This window comes from Trachypithecus francoisi, unplaced genomic scaffold (genome assembly GCF_009764315.1).
Source record: "Trachypithecus francoisi isolate TF-2019V2 unplaced genomic scaffold, Tfra_2.0 Lachesis_group11, whole genome shotgun sequence".
Lineage (NCBI taxonomy): Eukaryota > Metazoa > Chordata > Mammalia > Primates > Cercopithecidae > Trachypithecus > Trachypithecus francoisi.
In genome coordinates this window covers 118,613,637-118,625,174 of record NW_022681456.1, presented here as the reverse complement: position 1 = coordinate 118,625,174, position 11,538 = coordinate 118,613,637, and the positions used below count along the sequence as shown (strand labels likewise).

Genomic DNA, 11,538 nt, shown 5'->3' with positions numbered 1-11,538 from the left:
ATTAAAAATTTTTTCATGAAGACAGAAATTCGCTATTCCAGACTGGTCTTGAACACCTGGCATCAAGCAATCATTCTGCCTCAGCCTCCCAAATTGCTGGGATTACAGGCACGCACCACTGGACTCAGCTGTACAATACACTTTAATATGTTAAATACATTTAAGGAATCTAAAAGGCAGCAATTTTAAAAGGTGGCTGTAAGTATCATACATTCCTCCCATTGAGAGGTGGAGTCTAATTCCTCTTCACTTGAATCTAGGCTGGCTTTAGTGACTCTCTTGTAACCAATAAAATGTGGTGGGAGTGAGGATGCATGAATTCCAAGGCTAGGTGAAAATTAGCCTTGCAGCTTCTGCTTCGGTCTTTTGGAATACTTGGTCCAAAGGCTCTTCCTAGGACACAGCTGCTGTGTTGTGAAAACCCCAAGCTACATAAGAGACCACATATAGACTCTCTGGTCAATAGTACCAGCTGAGCCCAGCCTGCTAGCTATCCTTGACAAAGCACCAGGCATGTGAATGGAAAAGCCATCTGGGAAATTAATCGTCTTGTTCCAATTCTTCAATTGAAACTCCATGAGCAGAATTTATGTGTATGTCTGTATGCAAGAATTATTCACATTGCTATCGGTTTTCCATATGTTGACTTTTATTTCTACAGAGTGTTAAAATAGCCTAGTCAAAATCAAAGGCACATATCCCTATAGGATCAAATAGTCCCAGAGGCACCAGCATTCCATTGAAGGGATGCTCATTCCTAAGTCTTAAAATTTTCCTTATAAAGGTAATAATGGCGCTGCTGTATGTTCCCAACATTGTTGCAACACATAGAAGAGAACATTACAAAATCAGTTTGAGAAATAAAATTAGAGATATTGCTACATCTCATTTTTCTTTCAAAGTCACAATGATTACTTTTCAGAAGAAAATATGAAGCTTGACACAAAAGCATTTCAATAAAAGATCTATTTTCTTTTCAAATCTCTGAATCAATAATTGAATTAAACCTGGTGAACAAAGAAGAGAATAACTGATTGTATTTAATTCTTTTCTTTTATTTATTATTATTATTTTTCTGAGACAGCGTCTCATTTCTTCACTCAGGCTGGAGTGCAGTGGCATGATCTCAGTTCACTGCAGCTTCGACTTTCTAGGCTCAAGTGATCCTCCCACCTTAACCTCCCAAGTAGCTGGGACCACCATGCCTAATTTTTGTATTTTTTGTAGAGATGAGGGTTGCCATGTTGCCCAAACTGGTCTTGAACTTGTGGGCTTAAGTGATCCACCCGCCTTGGCCTTCCAAAGTGCAGGGAGGATAGGCGTGCCCCACCGTGCCTGGCCTGTATTTAATTCTTATACTGAAGAATAATTAAAAGACAGACTGTTTTTAATTGTGTTTTTAAGAGTGTTTCTGCATTGCGTGGATTAAGACTGAAGAAAAATTTCAGTGCTACTATCATAACTGGTGTATTACTATTGTTAACAATTGCTACAGCCTATTTGTGTGAATTTTTAGGATTTCAACTTTGGATTTTAAAAAGAAAGAAACTAGGTTGAACAATGTATCAGATGTACTTATTGCCTCAGGTATTCCACAGAATGAATTCATAAATGCTTTAGCGTATCTGTCCACTAAATAAAAATCATGTCTACATTTCTGTTTTGTGTTATTTTGGATTTTTATAAACTATATAAATATCAATAAAATAATATGTGATATTAGCTTTGCTCTGCTTTTATTTTACGTTGGTAGCAATGGTAAATATTATTTTGTGAAACGTTTGAGGGGTATGTGTGTGTATGTGTGTGTGTGTTTGTCCTGGGTTCAATGTAAAATGTATTTCTGACTGGGGACTAGGGTAAAAGAAAATTTTGAAGCCAGGCATGGTGGCTCATGCCTGCAATCCCAGCACTTTGGGAGGCTGAGGCAGGCGAATCACCTGAGGTTGGGAGTTTGAGACCAGCCTGACCAACATGGAGAAACCCCATCTCTACTAAAAAATACAAAAAATTAGCCGGGTGTGGTGGTGCATACCTGTAATCCCAGCTACTCAGGAGGGTGAGGCAGGAGGATCACTTGAAACCAGGAAGTGGAGGTTGTGGTGAGCCGAGATCGTGCCATTGCACTCCAATCTGGGCAACAGGAGTGAAACTCCACCTCAAAAAAAAAAAAAAGAAAAAAAAATTTGAAAATATTAGTCGCATCAAATGAGCACTGACTTGGAGTTGGACTTAATTTTGGATGCCTGTTCTCTGATCTTGGGCAAGTTTCTTGATTTTCTGAACTTAAACAAATGTTTCCTCTTCCCTGTGGCATATTAGCAGAAAGGAAAACCATCAATGATGGTTTTCAGGTAATTTGGTCTGAGCTGAGTTAAAGGGTTTTGAAAGCAAAGTAATTATATAAACCATATCTGAGGTTAAAAAGAGTGCAACTTACTTAAGGATTCTAATAATTTTATTTTATTGTATTTATTTATTTATTTATTTTGAGATGAAGCATTGCTCTGCTGCCCAGGCTGGAGTGCAGTGGTGTGATCTCAACTCACTGCAACCTCTGCCTCCTGGGTTCAAGCAATTCTCTTGCCTCAGTCTCCTGAGTAAATGGGATTACAGGCACGTGCCACCACACCTGGCTAATTTTTGTATATTTAGTACAGATGGGGTTTTACCATGTTGGCCAGGCTGGTCTTGAACTCCTGACCTCAAGTGATCCACCCACCTGGGCCTCCCAAAGTGCTGGGATTACAGGCATGAGTCACTGTGCCCAGCCAGGATTCTAACACTTTCAAAGGATTTTTATATGTAATTATCAACATGCAAATTATTATGTTAAATTCAAGTATTAAGTCTACATATTAATGTAGTCCATTTATTTACTCTTAGACTCTCTCCCTAGAAATATATCGTTAGTGTTCATTCATCTGCTTGTTCATTCTTTTAATGACTTTTTTTGAGCATCTATTTTGTGATGAGTACTGTGCTTGTGCTTGAGATACTACAGTGAACAAGGCTCAGGGCCCACTACCTGTATTTAAGTTGCTTACCTACCGGGTGGGGTGGAAGGTAGGCAGGTAAGGAAAACATCAGTAGACATTCAGCGTATACTGTGGTTCACAGGCGCGGGGTTCAGAGAAGACCTTTCAGAAGAGATGTCTAAGTCAGGTCAAGTGTAGGAGAGCTCTGGATGGAGGAAGCAGCCTGAACAATGTCCACAGCAAGGACGACCACAGTCTCTTCCCCAAATAACAAGTGGGTGAGTGTAGCGGGAGGATGGATAGGTGAGAGAGGAGGAGGAGGCCCTGTAGCCCGATCATGCAGGGAGGGTGTGGCTGTGTTGAGGGGTATAAATGTTATTCTGAGAGTTAACTGTCTTTATTGTATTTAAGCTATAAAGTGCATTACAGTTAATTAATTCATTCATTTATGCAACACATTTTTAGGGGCATCCATAGCTGCTCGTTGTGCTTAATGCTGTGGATATAGTGGTAAACAAAGCAGGCACAGTTCTTGGCCTCAACGAGCTTACAGTTTGGTGGGAGAGCAACCAATAGAACAACAAATAAAACGTGTGCATACATAATTACTAGTGTGAAAATGCTGTAAAAGATGTTGTGGTAGAGAATAACAGAGTGAGGGTCCCTCTAACAGGTTGGGTGAGGAGGGCCTCCCTGAATAGGCACCATGTAAGCAGAGACCCAGAGGAGATGAAAGATCCAGCCGTGCCCATGCCGAGTGGCAGGAAGAGCATTCCAGGTGGAGAGGGCAAGATAAGCAGGAGCCCTAAGCTGCCAAAGAGCATGATGTGTTTGAGAAATACAGAGATCCACTGTATCTGCAGCAAGCAGGGGAGGAGCAAAGAATGAGCCTGGAGTAGGAAGTGGGCGTCAGATGACACAGAGAGCTTGAGTCCCGGGGAATGGAGTCTGATGCAACAGGAAACTGTGAAAAGGTGTTAAGCAAGAAAGTGACAGCTTCTACTACAAAGATCAATCTGCTTCAGACTGTCTAATGCACGATGGAACACGAGGCATTGAGAATGGATTAGAAAAGACCAGGGTAGGAAGCAGGAGACCATCTCAAGAGTCCGTGTGAGGCATGATGGTGGTTATTAGTCCCCCAGGGTCGGGTGGAGTGATGGAGAGAGACAATAAGATTCAAGAGACACTTTGGAGGTGGAATCTCTGTCTTGCTCGTGGTTGGGAGACAGAGAATGAAGAACGGCTCCTGGAACCCCAGATCTGCTCCACCAGCCCAGATCTTTCGCATCTCAGTTAGTAGCAAAGCCATTCTTCTATGTGCTCAAACCAAGAATCCTGGTGGCATCTTGATTCCTCTCTTTCTTTCATGTAAAGTCCACCAGGAAATCCTGTTGGGTCTACCTTCAAAATATCACAGACTCTGAACACTTCTCACTACTTCAGTGACACCATCCAAGTCCAAGTGACCATCACCTCCTGTCTACTTGGCTGCAGGAGACTCCTAACCGGCCATCTGCTTCTGACCTCGTCCCCCAGCTCCAACCCTGACCCCTTCACAGTATATGATCCAAAGAGCAGCCAGAGGGATCCTTGCAACACTTGATTTTGTCACTGTTCTGCTTGAAATCCTACAATGGCCTTCTCCATATTATACAGAAGAAAAATCAAAGCCTCTGAAGTGACTTCTAAGTCTTTACCAGACTGGCCCACTCCTGTCACCTCTCTGTGCTTCCCCTGGGCTCTCTGTTTCAGCCCCTCTGACCTCTAAGTTCCTCGACCGCACAGGCCCGCCCCGTCTGACGGCCTTTGCGCTGCCTAGGATGGGCTTCCCCCAGGTTGCATCTGGCCAACCCCCTTACTATTTTCAAGTCTTGCTTCTCCAGGGGGGCTTCCCTGGCCACATCAGCAGGAACTGCACACCACCTCCCAAACACTGCCCATTCTCTTCAGTCTACTTTTAAATTTTGCCATCGCACTTACTACTTTCTAAGACGTAATATAACATGCTATTAAAATTTACATGTCTATTATTTGCTATCTATATCCCCTACTCTTCCACAAGGGTAAGGGTCTTTGTTTTGTTTGCTTATAAACGGAATTGCCTAAGACAGTGCTTGGCATACAGGAGAGGTTCAATACATGTGAAATGAATGAACATGAGAGGGAGTCACGAACGTGTTAAGCCAGAGGGTGGGCCAAACACCACAAACAACAGGCACAGGCCAAAGCCTGGTTAATAGGGAGGAATTATAGGCAGGGGTCAGCAAAATGTATGTGGCCTCCCAAGTTCTCACTCCTGGCCAGGCAGGGCTAGAGGCACTGTAGGTTTGTGCTCCAGGAAACGTCTCCTCTGTTTCCCACCCATCCCCCCTCTTTACTTAAGAGAAGTTGGGGGGAGACAGGAAACAGCTGGCAGCCTGCTCAAGTGCAAATGTGAGATTCCCAAGGAGGGGGATGATACTGTTGCCCAGAGGAATATTCTGAGCTCAGATGATAGTCACATAGGGAGAAAGATGATGCCTGAGGGCCGTCCAGCTAACAAGGAAGATGTCTCTCTATTCAGGGTGATTTTGTGTTTTGATTTGAGCACATAGGTGAATGGTAGTGCTATTTAGAGATATGGGGAAGTTGGAGGCATGAAAAAGAGGGAGGAAAAGTGTGCAGTGAGAGTTCAATTTTGGACGTGCCGTTTGAAGTATCTGCAAATTCCTTGTATGACTATGTCAAGTAGGTCACTGGATATACGTATTTTGAGCATCCGGATTTATTTCTGCATTTTTATACTTTTCCTCATGTGCCAACTTCCTGTTGGCATCCTAAGCAGGTACCAGGCTGGTGGCACAGTCAGGACACCCCTCTCCCTCCTTATTCCTCACCTTTCTTTCAGCAATGTCATGGATTGGGAAACACATTCATTCATTTATCCATCCCACAATCATACACCAAGCTTTCACTACATACTGGTACTCGGCTGGGAACTGAGACTACAAAAAGAAATAACATTAAACATCAGCACTCAAGAAAACCATGTCTAATTGGGGCTGGTAAATTAAATATTGAGATTTACGTACTGTGAAGTATGTGTAATTTGAAGAAGAAATGAATATTTCCCTGACTCTACCTCTCTTCCTACTAGGAAAAGACCTCGAAAAGAGGGTGGATCTTGTCCATTCCTTAGAAGCCCTTACAAATGGCACTTTTACAACTTTTGTCATGTTAAGGTCGGGAGCAATGGCTCTTGCCTATAATCCCAGCATTTTGGGAGGCCTAATCAGGCAGATTGCTTGAGACCAGGAGTTTGAGACCAGCCTGGCCAACATGGTAAAGCCCCATCTCTACTAAAAATTCAAAAATTCACCAGGTGTGGTGGCACACGTACCTGTAATCCCAGCTATTTGGGAGGCTAAGGCATGAGAATCACTTGAACCCAGGAGGCAGAGGTTGCAGTGAGCCTAAATTGTGTCACTGCACTCTGGCCTGGGCAACAGAGTGACTCTGTCTGGAAAAAAAAAAAAAAAAACCCAGAATTTTTGTTATGTTTTTGTATCAAAGAGGAATTATTCAGTGTATGTCTCAGCAGTAAACCCATTTCTTATTTCTGCATGCCTGAGGGTGACATTTTGAAAGGAGATGAGATGAAGAAAAAAACTAAGTCAAGAAGAAAGATGGGCTGTAAATAAATCCTTAGGAGTCAATAGGTCATGGATGGTCACAGAACCCATGTGCACGATTTTCATGGTCATGGATGACCTGCTGTTGGGAGTGGGTGCAATGACATGATGCAGCCAGAAGAGGGTAGAGAATCCCCTCCTGGGGACACCAACGTTTAGGGGTGGGCAGTGAGGGATGCGCCTATGAAAGAAGTGGGGAGGTAGTCTGAGGCAGGTGCACCTGGAGAATGGCAGGTCACAGGTACCAGAGGAAGAATACCAGGGAGAAGGAGGGTCTCAGTATTGATCAGTACAGAGGAGCTGTTCAGCCTGATAAAAGCCAACTATGCCAGACTTCATGATGATCAGTTTCAGAGAAAGTGAATGTCAATGAGTGGAGGAAATGAGGGGGAAGGATGTAAACACTCTGTGTAAAGTCATTTCTAAGGCAATTTATAGAGGTAATGAGAGAGCTGAGATGTACCTGGAAAGCAAGATTAGATTGAAGGAAGATGTTTTCTGTTGTTCCAATTAAAGAGATGTGAGCATGAATTTATTTGAGAAGGAGGAGCCAGAGACCAGGGAGAGGCTGAAAAAACAAGGACAGAGTAGATGGTAGAATGAATTCCTGAGGAAGTGAGAGACCTGGCCCCCAGCACAGGTGACAGGATGAGCTTTGGATGGAAGGTGGGACACCTGATCCTCTGAGTGAGGGAAGGAGGCAAGGGTGGTGTTCTCCAATGACCAAGAAGCCTCTTCTCCTAATAATTAAATCAACTCCTGTAAGTCCACTTCCTCCATGGAGCCTTTGCAGATACATCCAAGTGCTGAAGCTTCCTTTTGATTCTTAGAATGGTCAAGGCTTTGCTAGGCTGTGCCTCCAGTTTAGGGCCCCCCAACATAAGACACATTCTGCTCACACTGGCAGACACCCTGGTATGAATCCACAATCTGCTAGCCCCTAAGAAAGGGCTCTAAAAAGTAAGCAGAGACAACAGGATCACAAACATACATTATATATTCAAAAGTCTGTCATAGACATTATATAAGAAGGGGCAATAGTCTTGTGTTTGTATTGGTGGCATAAGAATTTCTTTCAGCTGAGTTTTACTTTATGAGCGGAAACAAGGGCTGCTAATTTGACAAGTGGCAAACAGGTTGCTGCTGGGTACCTATGCTGCTTCTGGAGTTTTGATCTCATGGAGTTTGTTCATTTAAATTCCAGGCAGCAGCACATACCCTAGGGACACAGGGATTATATCACTGCCACTTTGGCTGAGCCATGGAGTACATTACACAGGGATGAGGGAACAACCAACCAGCGTACTCACTGGTAGGTTCACACCCTGCCTTATTTCCTTTCTTGCCAGCCGGGGAAACCGGCCATTGAACTGAGCATTTAGTACTGTATTGCAGAACAGATAAGAGCATGGGCTCAAATTCTGACTCTGTCACAGATCATCTGTGTAGCCTGGAGCATGCTAATGAGCCTCTCCGACTGCCCCAGTTCATCTGTACATGGGGTAGAGATGATGGTGCTAGTGAACACCTCATAGGGCTGTGTAGAATACGTAAGGTAGTTCATGTAACAAGTTTGCACAGTTCCTGGGACGTGGTGAATGCTCAATAAATATTAGCTATCAATAGCTCTTATATTTTAAAATTCCAGCCAATCTACATTAATAGAACGGAGCATCTATGGTGCACACATCCTTTATGCTATGGGTGTGGGGTGGGGATTATAAATCATAGAGAAAAAGGAGTGTTCCTGAAGGGAGCAAGGAAGAATTCAGACTTTTGAGCTGGACTCTAAAGGGATTGGGGATTGTAGGTGTGACAGCAGTATGAGTGAAGGCATGAAGGAGGGGCGGTGGGGAGGCTGCCAGGGGAACCAGCAATAATTCCAGTGCTGCTGGAAGGTAAGGAACCCAAAAGGGAGCAAGAGGCAGGATATGAGAAGAGCTGGGGTTTGAGCCCACTCTTGAAACGACTTTTTTGGCTGGGTGTGGTGGCTCATGCCTGTAATCCCAGCACTTTGGGAGGCCGGGGCGGGCAGATCACTTGAGGTCAGGAGTTCAAGAATAGCCTGGCCAACATGGTGAAAGCCCATCTCTACTAAAAATACAAAAACATTAGCTGGGTATGGTGGTGCACACCTGTAGTCCCAGCTACTCGGGAGGCTGAGGCAAGAGAATCATTTGAACTGAAGAGGCGGAGGTTGCAGTGAACTGAGATCGCACCACTGCACTCCAGCCTGGGTGACTCAGTGAGATTCCATCTTAAAAAAAAAAAAGACTTTTTGATGAGGGTCTAATTAATTCATTGCCAAGGAGACAGGAGGTCTTTTTACTTGAAGTTTGATTATGCAATAGCTCTTCATAGCCTACACCAATTCTTGCCATACCTTCAGCCCACTCCGGCATTTCCACCTTACACGGTTTGATTCTTGATTCTGCATTTGTGGATATTGTTTGGGTCTGTCCCCAGTTCCTCTAGAATAATGTTGCTATAGAAACAAAATTACTTCTAAAGAAAAAGGCCAGAACTAGTTAGAAATATAAATTCAAAGGCAAGATCCATGGCATTCAGTCAACTATATACCTACCAATGCGGCATGCTATGAAACTTTAATCACTGTGCTCATGATCAAAGTAACATTACTCAGGAGTGGAGAAGCCAAATGTAATTAAGGAGGTCTTTCTTAAACAAGTGATGACCAATTAACTCCCTGAGCTCAGCCAAGCCTTCCACTGTATTTACATACAGTCACCCTATGGCCCTTAAACACTCAGATGAGCATGAGAATGTGGTGGCGTGCTGTGGAGCATCCAGAACAAATTTTACTGGGCGGTGCTCACAAAACATGCAAGGAATATTCATGCCTAGGGAAGATGGCTTCTGGGGGAGGGAAAACATCCTCATATATGCTAATCTGCAGAGGCAGCAGGTTTTTATTTATTTATTTATTTATTTTTCTGAGACAGAATCTCGCTCTGTCACCCAGGCCGGAGTGCAGTGGCGCGATCTTGGCTCACTGCAACCTCCACCTCCCAGGTTCAGATGATTCTTGTGCCTCAGACTCCTGAGTAGCTGGGACTACAGGCACATGCTGCCACACTTGGCTAATTTTTATATTTTTAGTAGAGATAGCATTTCACCATATTGGCCAGGTTGGTCTCGAAGTCCTGACCTCAAGCATTCCACCCACCTCTGCCCCACACAGTGCTGGGGTTACAGGTGTGAGCCAGTGTGCCTGGCTGAGGCAGCAGCCTTCAGGCTATGGTCCTGAGCATTAAACCTAGAGTACAGTTTAGATTTTATTAATATCTGTATTCTTCTGGTTACTGCTATCCAATTTACAATCTAAAATATTAGCCATATGCCTTATTCCAGGCCCTAGAGAGGAATGAGATGGGGCCAGAGGGTTTTTCCATCAGTATATTTTGGGAAAGATACTGACAAGATGATAACTGGGAATCAGGAAAAAAGATTGCTTTACTAATCCACAGATGGACAATTAGAAATCCTAGTCTCATTGGTTCTGTTTTTCATTCGTAAGTCCAGAACAAGGACAAACTTCCTTCATTTCCCTGGTTCCTAATCCCTTTTTCTCTTAATTCATTCTGTCACTATCATCCAGTCACCTGCTATGGCCTCGCTGTGGGTAGGGGACTGAAGATGCCTCCTCCCTTCCTCATCTTGACCATGCTCCACTGTTTTGGGTTTTCAAAGTGGGAGAGAGGAGAGACGGGGGAAGCAAGAGACACCATGAGGGGAGGCAGCTAGTGCTCCTGAGCCATGTGCCTTGGCTCAGAAGTGAGAACAGACCAGGTGTGGTGGCTCATGCCTGTAATCCCAGCACTTTGGGAGGCTGAGGGAGATGGATCACTTGAGGCCAGGGGTTCGAGATGAGCCTGGCCAATATGGTGAAACCCCATCTCTACTAAAAATACAAAAATTAGCTGGGTATGGTGGCACACACCTGTAATCCCAGCTACTTGGGAAGCTGAGGCAGGAGAATCGCTTGAACCCAGGAGGCAGAGGCTGCAGTGAGCCGAGATCATGCCACTGCACTCCAGCCTGGGTGACACAGCGAGACTCTCTCTCAAGAAAAGAAACAAAAAAAAGAAGTGAGAATATAGAATTAAAGTCTTTACGATCCTCTGCAATCTGGCCTCAACGCATCTCTCCAGCTGTTTCCCATCTTCCCAAACTCTTGACCTCAGGTATACACATCTTCACATAGTCCCCTTGCAAAAGACACTGTTGATCAGCTACCTCAAAACCATTCTGAATATTCTTCTTCCTTGCTGCTCCTCACTATAGAGGTTACAAAGCCCAACACACACTATCCCTTGCAGCTATGGATGGCCCTGGGTGTTAGTTTTGGCCCATGAGATAAAAGTAGAACTCGGATGGGTTTTGGGAAGGCTTCTGTTTCTTCATAAAATGGGACAGATGCAACTGATACAGCCTGTCCCCCTCTCCCTAATTTCCTGCCTTGAACATGGATGAGATGGCAAGAGCTGCATCAGCCACCTTGTGGCCCTGAGGGAGAGAGAAAGACAAGCACAGAGACATCAACATTGAGCACTGAACCTGTCTCTGGATTTCTTGCTATGTGGGAAAAGAAAACCTTCTTGGCTTAAGCTACTGTTAGTTTTCTGTTAGTTTCGTGCATTCTGAAATGATAGACCCCTGAGGTAGGTGCTGGGCACACAATGGGGAACAAAGCAGGTATAGGGATCCTCCTTATCAAACTTACAGTCTTGTGTGAGAGACACACACACAAAAGGAAATGAATAAGTTAAAAAATTACATCCCATGTTGTCCAGCACTGGGCTATGATCACTCCGGAGGACACGGCGTTCCTCAAGACCTTTGACTCCTGGGGATCTGAGAGAAAA

The 11,538-nt window shown here is 44.2% G+C and overlaps 1 non-coding gene across 1 annotated transcript; it reads left to right on the top strand.

Annotated features, from left to right (window-relative positions):
- The first annotated feature begins 11,447 nt into the window (after nucleotides 1-11,447).
- On the top strand, nucleotides 11,448-11,538 carry LOC117091245. Its single transcript, XR_004440352.1, has one exon. It is a non-coding gene; the product is annotated as a small nucleolar RNA SNORD88 (small nucleolar RNA).